General features: G+C 41.6%; 1 long non-coding RNA gene across 1 annotated transcript; it reads right to left on the bottom strand.

The window, feature by feature from the left end:
- Positions 1 to 226: 226 nt before the first annotated feature.
- LOC308121342 lies at positions 227 to 3,652 on the bottom strand. Its single transcript, XR_013936095.1, has 4 exons — positions 3,529 to 3,652; positions 3,192 to 3,254; positions 2,963 to 3,058; positions 227 to 1,986 (listed from the first exon to the last, which is right to left on the bottom strand). It is a non-coding gene; the product is annotated as an uncharacterized lncRNA (long non-coding RNA).
- Between the last annotated feature and the right edge of the window lie 4,244 nt (positions 3,653 to 7,896).

Here is a 7,896-nt window from a genome sequence, read left to right as displayed (position 1 = left end):
ATTCATTAGGTATTGCTTCACATTTAATCAATGTGAGTTTTTACATTTTAAGAGTTAATATAAATAACGAGTTCTAATTATATTCAAGGTGACATTTTTTCAGATTGTATGGCGCCCCCTGGAGGCCACGGTGCCCTGAGCGTTTGTCGATATTGCCTAACAAGCTCATCGGACCTGGGGGCAGGAGTGAACGGACACAGACCCAAAAACTGAACTTCCAGTCTACTTGGCGTTTGGTTGATGGTTTTATTTTGAAGAAAACAGACGATGAACATATCAAAGTTTTCCTGTAGAGTTGTATATCGTTGTTCTAGACATCTGTCTGCTGGTCTGTTCACTGCTGAGAACTCCTGTGCCTTGCTCTTCCTGCCACCTATGCCCTCTACATATACAACCTGCATCTGTTTACCGCCACCTAGTGTCCACATAATGAAAAAATAAAAATAAAAAATTAGATCGAAATAAATAAACTAAATAACTTCCCAACAATAAGCACAAATGACTCCTACAACACCCTCCGATGGCAGAATCCCATCAGATCAATCATTTTCAATATATCTTATTGTGGTCACAGTGTAAAGGTTCAATACGCTCAAGACACATATCCAACATTCGTATCAAACAATTGAAACAATACAGGAACTTTCCAGAGAATACATATTTTTCAGGACACCATACACACGAGCAGCAAGGAATTATTCTGAAATCGCAAAATAAATTTTTTTTTAAAGTCTCCTAAAATATTGGGAAACATTTGTACAAAGTGCATTCACACAAACCAAAATGAATCGGAAAAATTAACAATTAAAAAAAAAAAAAAAAAGGCTTTATGGAGGACTCAGTTACAGTGACACACAAAGCTTCAAAGCACTTCTAAATAAGTATTATAAATCAAAGTCTAATTTGTATCTTTACCTTTGCGCTCTGTACTTATCACATTTGAGAACAGACTTATTTTTTTACTTGAGTAAACAAGTTAAAAATATTTTTATTCCTATTAGTATCTGGACTTCACTTTTGTTTTGGAGCTTTGGGTCTCTATGGGGTCCCTTTGCATCACTGTCACTTGAGCCGTCATTTACGTGCGTTTTGTCCTGAATTTGGTACGCACTTGCTTTGTGGCGGTTTTGTGTCTTTTTCGGCAAATTTTGTCAAACTTCTGTCGGAAACAGAAATTGCACGTCAAACTGAAAACTAATTGTCTCTCAGGTCTTGGAGATTGACTGTCATTGTTTGCAGCGCTTCGACGGCCGCCCGACCCTGCTCAGCTAACTTGGCTGTTAAACTGGCAACGCTTTCGTCCTCCGTCACCCTCAGAAGTTGCTGAAAGTCGTTGATTTTGGAAAGACTTGTTTGCACTTGCTCTTTAACTGACTTCAGCATGGAGGACTGATTGAGCACTTGCTCGATGTCCTCCAGAGCCCCCTTCTGCAATCTGACAATGAGCATGAATTCTTTACCCAATTCCTCTGCACGTTTCTTCAGCTCTTGTTCCCCCAACAACTTCTTTGTATTTGCTTCCCAAGCTTTGTTGAGCCCAAACCCAAAAACAGCTTGTGATGCCAATAGCATCAACCCCCCAATTGCAATTACATCTGCAACTTTTTGTTCATGTGATATAAGTGCTCCCACTGTGCCCGCTGTGACTACTGTTCCAGCTGTTCCAAGTCCTCCCAAGCCCCACCCCGTGACATTCGACTTTCTGGTTTCATCCTGCAGCTTTTGGGCCTCGCCAGCAATCGTCTGAAGCTCATCTACAATCGCTTTCATTCTTGGTATGTTTTGAGCGTATTCTTCAAGAAACAAAGAACCATGTTGACAGAGATTGTTCAGTAAAACACTCAGTTTATGCGGTGGTTCTCTGGCCATTGTGCTTTTTGATGAACACGATCAAAACGACATAGAAACGGATCCTCTCTGTGACTTCGGCGTGGGGGGGGGGGAGGCTCATGTGGATCCGCAGCCCAGAGATTTTGTTGTGCGAGTCTGAAATTTAAAAAACAAGTCAAGGCATATATACATAAAATGCGTATCTGAAAGAATCATTTAAGGCCCCATTTAAACAGCAGTGTCTAAAGCGAAAGCGCATCGTTCTTGTGTGAGTGGCGCTTCAGGCAGCTCAGCAGCTCTAAACAATGATGCTCCCCCTAACGTACCTAGAATCTCCTTGTGGAGTTCACAAAAACCTTTTCCTCCTGTGCACGACTGACAACACTTTGAAATTCTATACATGTTTGAGAAGACCCAGGGCTCCGTCCAGTCTACTGAAAAATCAACCGGTGCTGGTCAAAAGCGAGCGGGAATCTATCACACTAACAAAACGTCTTTTTTTTTTGGGAGGCATGATTCACTCCATCACACAAATCAGAGGAGCTCTACACCTGGCTCGGATCTCCTTTCATTAGGGGGACTTCAGTTTGGCCAACTCCTGTCTCCAATTAGCCGTTTGAGGAGTCATTAGCCTGAAGGTTCATTTTTTTCCAGTAGCACTCCGAGTACTCACGGGCCCTTTCCAGTAATGGCAGGTAATATTGTAACTGTTTGTGTATCGTTGAGTTAAACACATTTTGTTTGGCCGTACTTGAGTGCAAATCACTTAAATCCTGATCCCATTTCAGATCGAAAACTAGCTCATTGTTCATGAGTTTTTCTCGCAATTCCATACAGCTCTGCAGGACATTGACGCTCGCATGAAGATCTCTATGGGTCAGACAGAGAAAACGGAAGTTTTAATTCCTTTAACTTTCAACACGTCGTCATCGACATTTCAGTCTGACTGTTTTATCAAATTGACCAGAATCCACCCTATTTCATATGTTTTACACACAAAAATCTGTCATATTTCAGATAATCTGGATTTATCTCAAATTCATTGCAAAAAATTATACAAATTGTATGGAAAATGTCATTTCTTCATTAAAAAAAGTCATCACAATGTTATCAAATATTATCTGGATCTCACCAAAAAGTTAGAACCTGCATCACGTTCATGGTGCACATCGTTTCCACAACTGGCGGCTTCCTTTGGTGCTCGTGGTTGTTTTTGATCGGGCCAAACCTGAAGAAATGCAAAAATGGGTGTTGTTAAACACTATTTTATGGCTTTGCCATTCGTATGGAATCTGTTGCATTTTGTATTTCTCAACTTTCACAACATGAGAAATTACGTTAAAATGAAGTTAGGCACTCACTGGTTGACTTTGCAAAGCCTTCATGATCTTTCTGTTGTTCAAGTGCCATGAAAGGGATGTCTTCTGTAGATTCATTTTAAATAGTTAGTTATCAAAATACAAGAAAAAGACTGGAAGGACATTACTTGCCACACGAAGGGTTAATACTTCCTCCGCGATGCCTTGAACAGTGAACGTGTTCGGACTAAAGTGTTCTTTGTCTCCTTTGCATTTGCAGTGTTCACATTAGTATAAAAGTCTTGTTCTTGTAGTCCTTCGTAGAGTTACATTGAAGGTACATTACAGAATCACAGAAAGCCATCATTACACCTTTACAAACATGTAAACAAAATCCTACCACAGATTGATCTCTCAGTGCCACTGGATCATCTTCCCGAATACTTTTACTTTCGTTAAAGCACTCTGTGTTTTTCAGAAGTCAGCTGTCGGTGTTTGTTTTTGTAAAGCGCGTTCCACTTTGTGGCATTGTGATTCAAGACCTCACCCGACCTGGCTGGCAGAGCCGGTATATTGACACACCCCTTCTTTCATTCAGTGTGGTGTCATGTCGAGGTTAAAGATATCCCAGGGTTGGGCATTTCTAGAATTGCTCAAATGAAATAACAAGAAGCCGAGTCAGAGAATGAAAGTAATCTTTGATTGCATTAATTTTTCTTGAACAGTACGTCTTTGTCCGAACCCGTATCCTTTAAACTTCCCTTAACCCTCCCGCTTCACTCTATTTACTCACTTTAAATTCAATCTATGGAGATGTTTCTCTTAAATCTCTCCCTCACAAAACCGTCAGAACGCGGTTTGATGACATTTTGCAGTGAGGGGAGCTGAAAAGGAGAGGCTCTGGGGAAAGGCGCACTAAAAAGGTCTAACGTGAGGTGTGACGGACGCAGATGGGGACTGACAGAGAGACGGAGACGGCGACACAAAGCGAGAAGCGAAGACCGGCCCCCGTGCAGACGGGGTTTCTGTAAGCCCCCGTCACCATACTTGAGACGGGGGTTATACATTAATGCTCGCTGGAGCCATTAGGATGACTGGAGGATATCCTCCTCCGCTGCAGCCGGGGCTGATGGGAGTCGGAGCACATGTGCCGGTCAGGTAGGACTTCCTGCTTCGTCCCAGCGTGAATGAAGACTTGGCTCACTTTTTGATCAATCATTTTCATCCTGGAGAAGCAGCGGAGAGCTTCAATGCGGCACAAAAAAAGTGGAGTTTGTGTGCGCATATGATAGATCGACAGCGGCGGACGGAGAGCAGTGGTGGCCAAGAGGTTGAAGAAGCTGAATTTTAGTTTTAAAACACATCTTTTATCTCAGACGCCTGAAAACCGCACTGTGTGGGGAAGACTTTACTCATTCACTCATATTCCGTGGCAAACCTGGTTTTCAGTTCTGTGCCCAAGGACACCGGGACTCATGAATAATGTGATACGGGGCAATTAAAAGCCGGGGTACAAAGTACCCTTTTAACATTTCACACATTTCTCTAAACTTACATCACAGGATATTTGTTATTCCTGACGAAGTCCCTGCTTCAGAAACTATGGGGGGAGGTGGTCTGCAGCGGCCATATTTCTGATTTGACGTTGACTCCTTGTTTTTTTTTTTAACTCTTTGCCATCGTGTTTAACTCTAATGGAGGACTCCAGCATTTCTAGGATATCGAGGGCCTTTCCATTGTCGTCTTGATATGTGTTCCACTGAAACAGCAGAAAGGCTGCGTTTCAGAAAAGTTGCATTTCCCCCCCCGTTTCTGCAGAGTCGGCGCATTTTTGAAAAGTTACACCTTGGGAACCGTTTTAAACAAGTTGCATTTTCAGTGGCTAAATAGACGCCCAAAACGCAACAAAAGACTTCCTCTTGTGTAAACGGGGCCCGAACCAACGGTTTTACTTCATTGCTCTCAAATATTTCACTCGGTTTTGTATTCATCACCAAGAAATCAAACTTTTCATTCACAGGAAACTTTAGCGGGCAACGTTCCTCCAAGCTTTTAACCTTCCGTTCTCCACTTCCCTAATCCGATATCTGAATTCAATCTTTCACCTCATTCAAATCGCAGCTTTAATGTGAAAACATTTATTCTTGGCTTGGGCAGCAGAGTGAGTCGTATTGTACATGGCCGCCGGCCAGTTATTGTCCCATTTATGTTTTCTTTTTCCCAATTTCCTTGTTGCTCGGCGTGGCGACCTCACCTTTCTGTCATTAAGTCAGCCAGACGCTACTTCATCTGGCAAATGGTTGTGGTTTCGATGATGTTCCCCAATCGCCGAAGTCTGCGTCCGTCCCCGTGGCGGCGGTAGAAAGTTGCCTTATGACGTTCACCTGTTGCTCATTATGTTGTTTGTTATCATGGTCGGCCACCTGCATGGCTTGCAGAACTCCTCTGGTGTTTGATTGCTGAAGTGTGCCTGCCGCCGGTGACTGTGGAGTTATTCCTGCTATTCCTTGTTACAGTGATAAAGTTCACTGTTTTCTATTTAGTCTACAGTTTTATTGCTAAAACTCTGTTTTTCTGCTCTCTGGGGTCAAACTCTGGAAGTAAGACCAAATAGGTAGCGCTAATATTCCCAATTATCTTTTTTTTATTACCCCGTTCACAAACAGGAAATAGTATTTTAGTTGGGGTTCGAATCGAGTTATAGGCCGGGCACGCTTTCCAGTTTGTGCATTTCATTCCAGTCAATCAACACAGCGACAGATTCTTGAATTTATAAAGAATTATGAATCACTGAAAGGATACCAAATATTCCTCTACAAGAGACAATACACTGTGTCCAAGACAAATACAAATATTCCTTAACCATCCCTCAAGAAACAAGTTAAAACAGTCATTCATCGTGTTCAAGAAGCAAAGACGGGGTATTATTTAATGGCATTGTAGCAAAATATTGAACAATCCATCTTTAGATGATTTTTCATTCATTTGGAGGTGGGAGCTATAATTTAAGAGGAAAATGTAACGATAAAACACAGAATTTGTGAGGTGACACCCTAGAACAGGTTTGACGTGGTGCTAAAGCAGTGTTCAAAACTGATGCAAGTGAAAAAAATAAATAAATTACAAACCAGGAGTCAGCAACCTTTTTGACCCTAAGAGCCTTTTTCAGGACTTTCCTCCAAATCAAATTGAGCTGGAAAACACAATTAACCTTTAAAATGAGGCTAAAGCAGCTTATAAAGTTTTGATATAAAACTGTATTTTATGATATAGTCAAGAAGTTTGATTTATCATATAGAATAATAAACATTTCATTACAGTTTCAGCTGTTTTTATCTAAGATGTCTACAGTTTCACCTTGGATTTTTAGCTTTTTGTTTGGTGACAATTTTAACATTTGATCTGTTCTATCAGTCAAAACAAGCATTACCGTATTCTATGGAATATAAGTTGAATCTGCCAAAAATGCAACATGAAGAGGAAAAAATAAAGATATCACATTTAGTCGATAATTGCATCGTAGATAAACCTCAGTCAGTAATTGCTGTTCCAGAACCTTCTGTGAATGTGTTCCTCAGCTCTGACCATCGTGCTTCTAGCCCACGATTAGTCCCTTACAAGTTTCTCACACACTCTGAACTCTTTCTGGTGTTCTATTTTTCTGCTGCACATTTAATCACATTTAGTTAAAATTTTGTTTTGATGACATTTTACTTATCAGTCAAATACAGTAGTAATGTTACCTGTAGCAGTATTCTGTTGTCATACAATGACATCTAGTGGTCCAAAATGGTATGGACCAGTATAATAATTCTTTTTTTTTTTTTTAATAAAAAGTCTGACCTATAGTCTAAAAATGATGGTAAGTGACCAACAGACAAAATGTCTAATTGTTAATTTTGCCAAATATGCGAGCGGTCAACAGCTTGAGTTGAGGTGGGCCTTGCAGTAAGTCAGCAGCGCGTTTTCCAGCCTGCACTTCCAAGCCCCAGCAATGAATAAATGCAACTTTAAACGTGAATAGAGTCGTCATTCGTCACGGTGGGACTGATGAAGACGTTACACATTGAACAGAAACAAAGTAATGGGTGTGTTGACAGGATGGTAAGCAGGAGGGAAATATCTGCGCTCTCTCGCTCTCTCTCTCTCCCTCTCCTTTTCTTGCTCTTTTTCATAGTATGCCAACATCCTGTGGCTCCTGCAGCTGCACTGATGTAGATTAAGGCGGACTGGCCAAATAGACTGAAGTAGCCCAGTTGTTGTAGCTATGGCTCCAGCGGCTCCAGGGAACCGGGCACACGTGGAGTAGCAAAGGGTAATGTTTGTTTGTCAATGCCATGTGTGCTTTGCCATGTGCTGTTCTGCGAGTGGATATTATATCAACCTATTTGTGTGTGTGTGAAGTTTCCAGATGCAGTGAGGGGGGGGGGGGGGGGGGGGGGGGGGGGGTTATGTTATTTAAATTGGCACATACATCATGCTACCAGCTCATTATTACTGGGGTCGGCTATCTGAAGCACACATCTCTCGCTTCCCCTTTCTTGTGTTCTGTATTTGTGTAAACTGGTCACCGGCTTTTGAAAAGCGTTGAGCACAAATGGTGCGAGGAGAAACTGGAGCTTTGCCTATCGCCTGTAACTCGTTCTTTTCTCTTTATTTATTTTTGTTTTTTTCTCGCACAGTAGATCCTGCTCAGTCTGAGGGACCAAATCCTCCAGGAGATGATGGAGAGGTTAAAACCCACAGGGAAGATTAAAGCCCCATTTCC

The sequence above is a fragment of the Lipophrys pholis genome (assembly GCF_963383615.2).
Source record: "Lipophrys pholis genome assembly, chromosome: 1".
NCBI lineage: Eukaryota > Metazoa > Chordata > Actinopteri > Blenniiformes > Blenniidae > Lipophrys > Lipophrys pholis.
The sequence above is the reverse complement of the archived record's forward strand: the minus strand, read 5'-3'. Positions and strand labels throughout refer to the sequence as shown.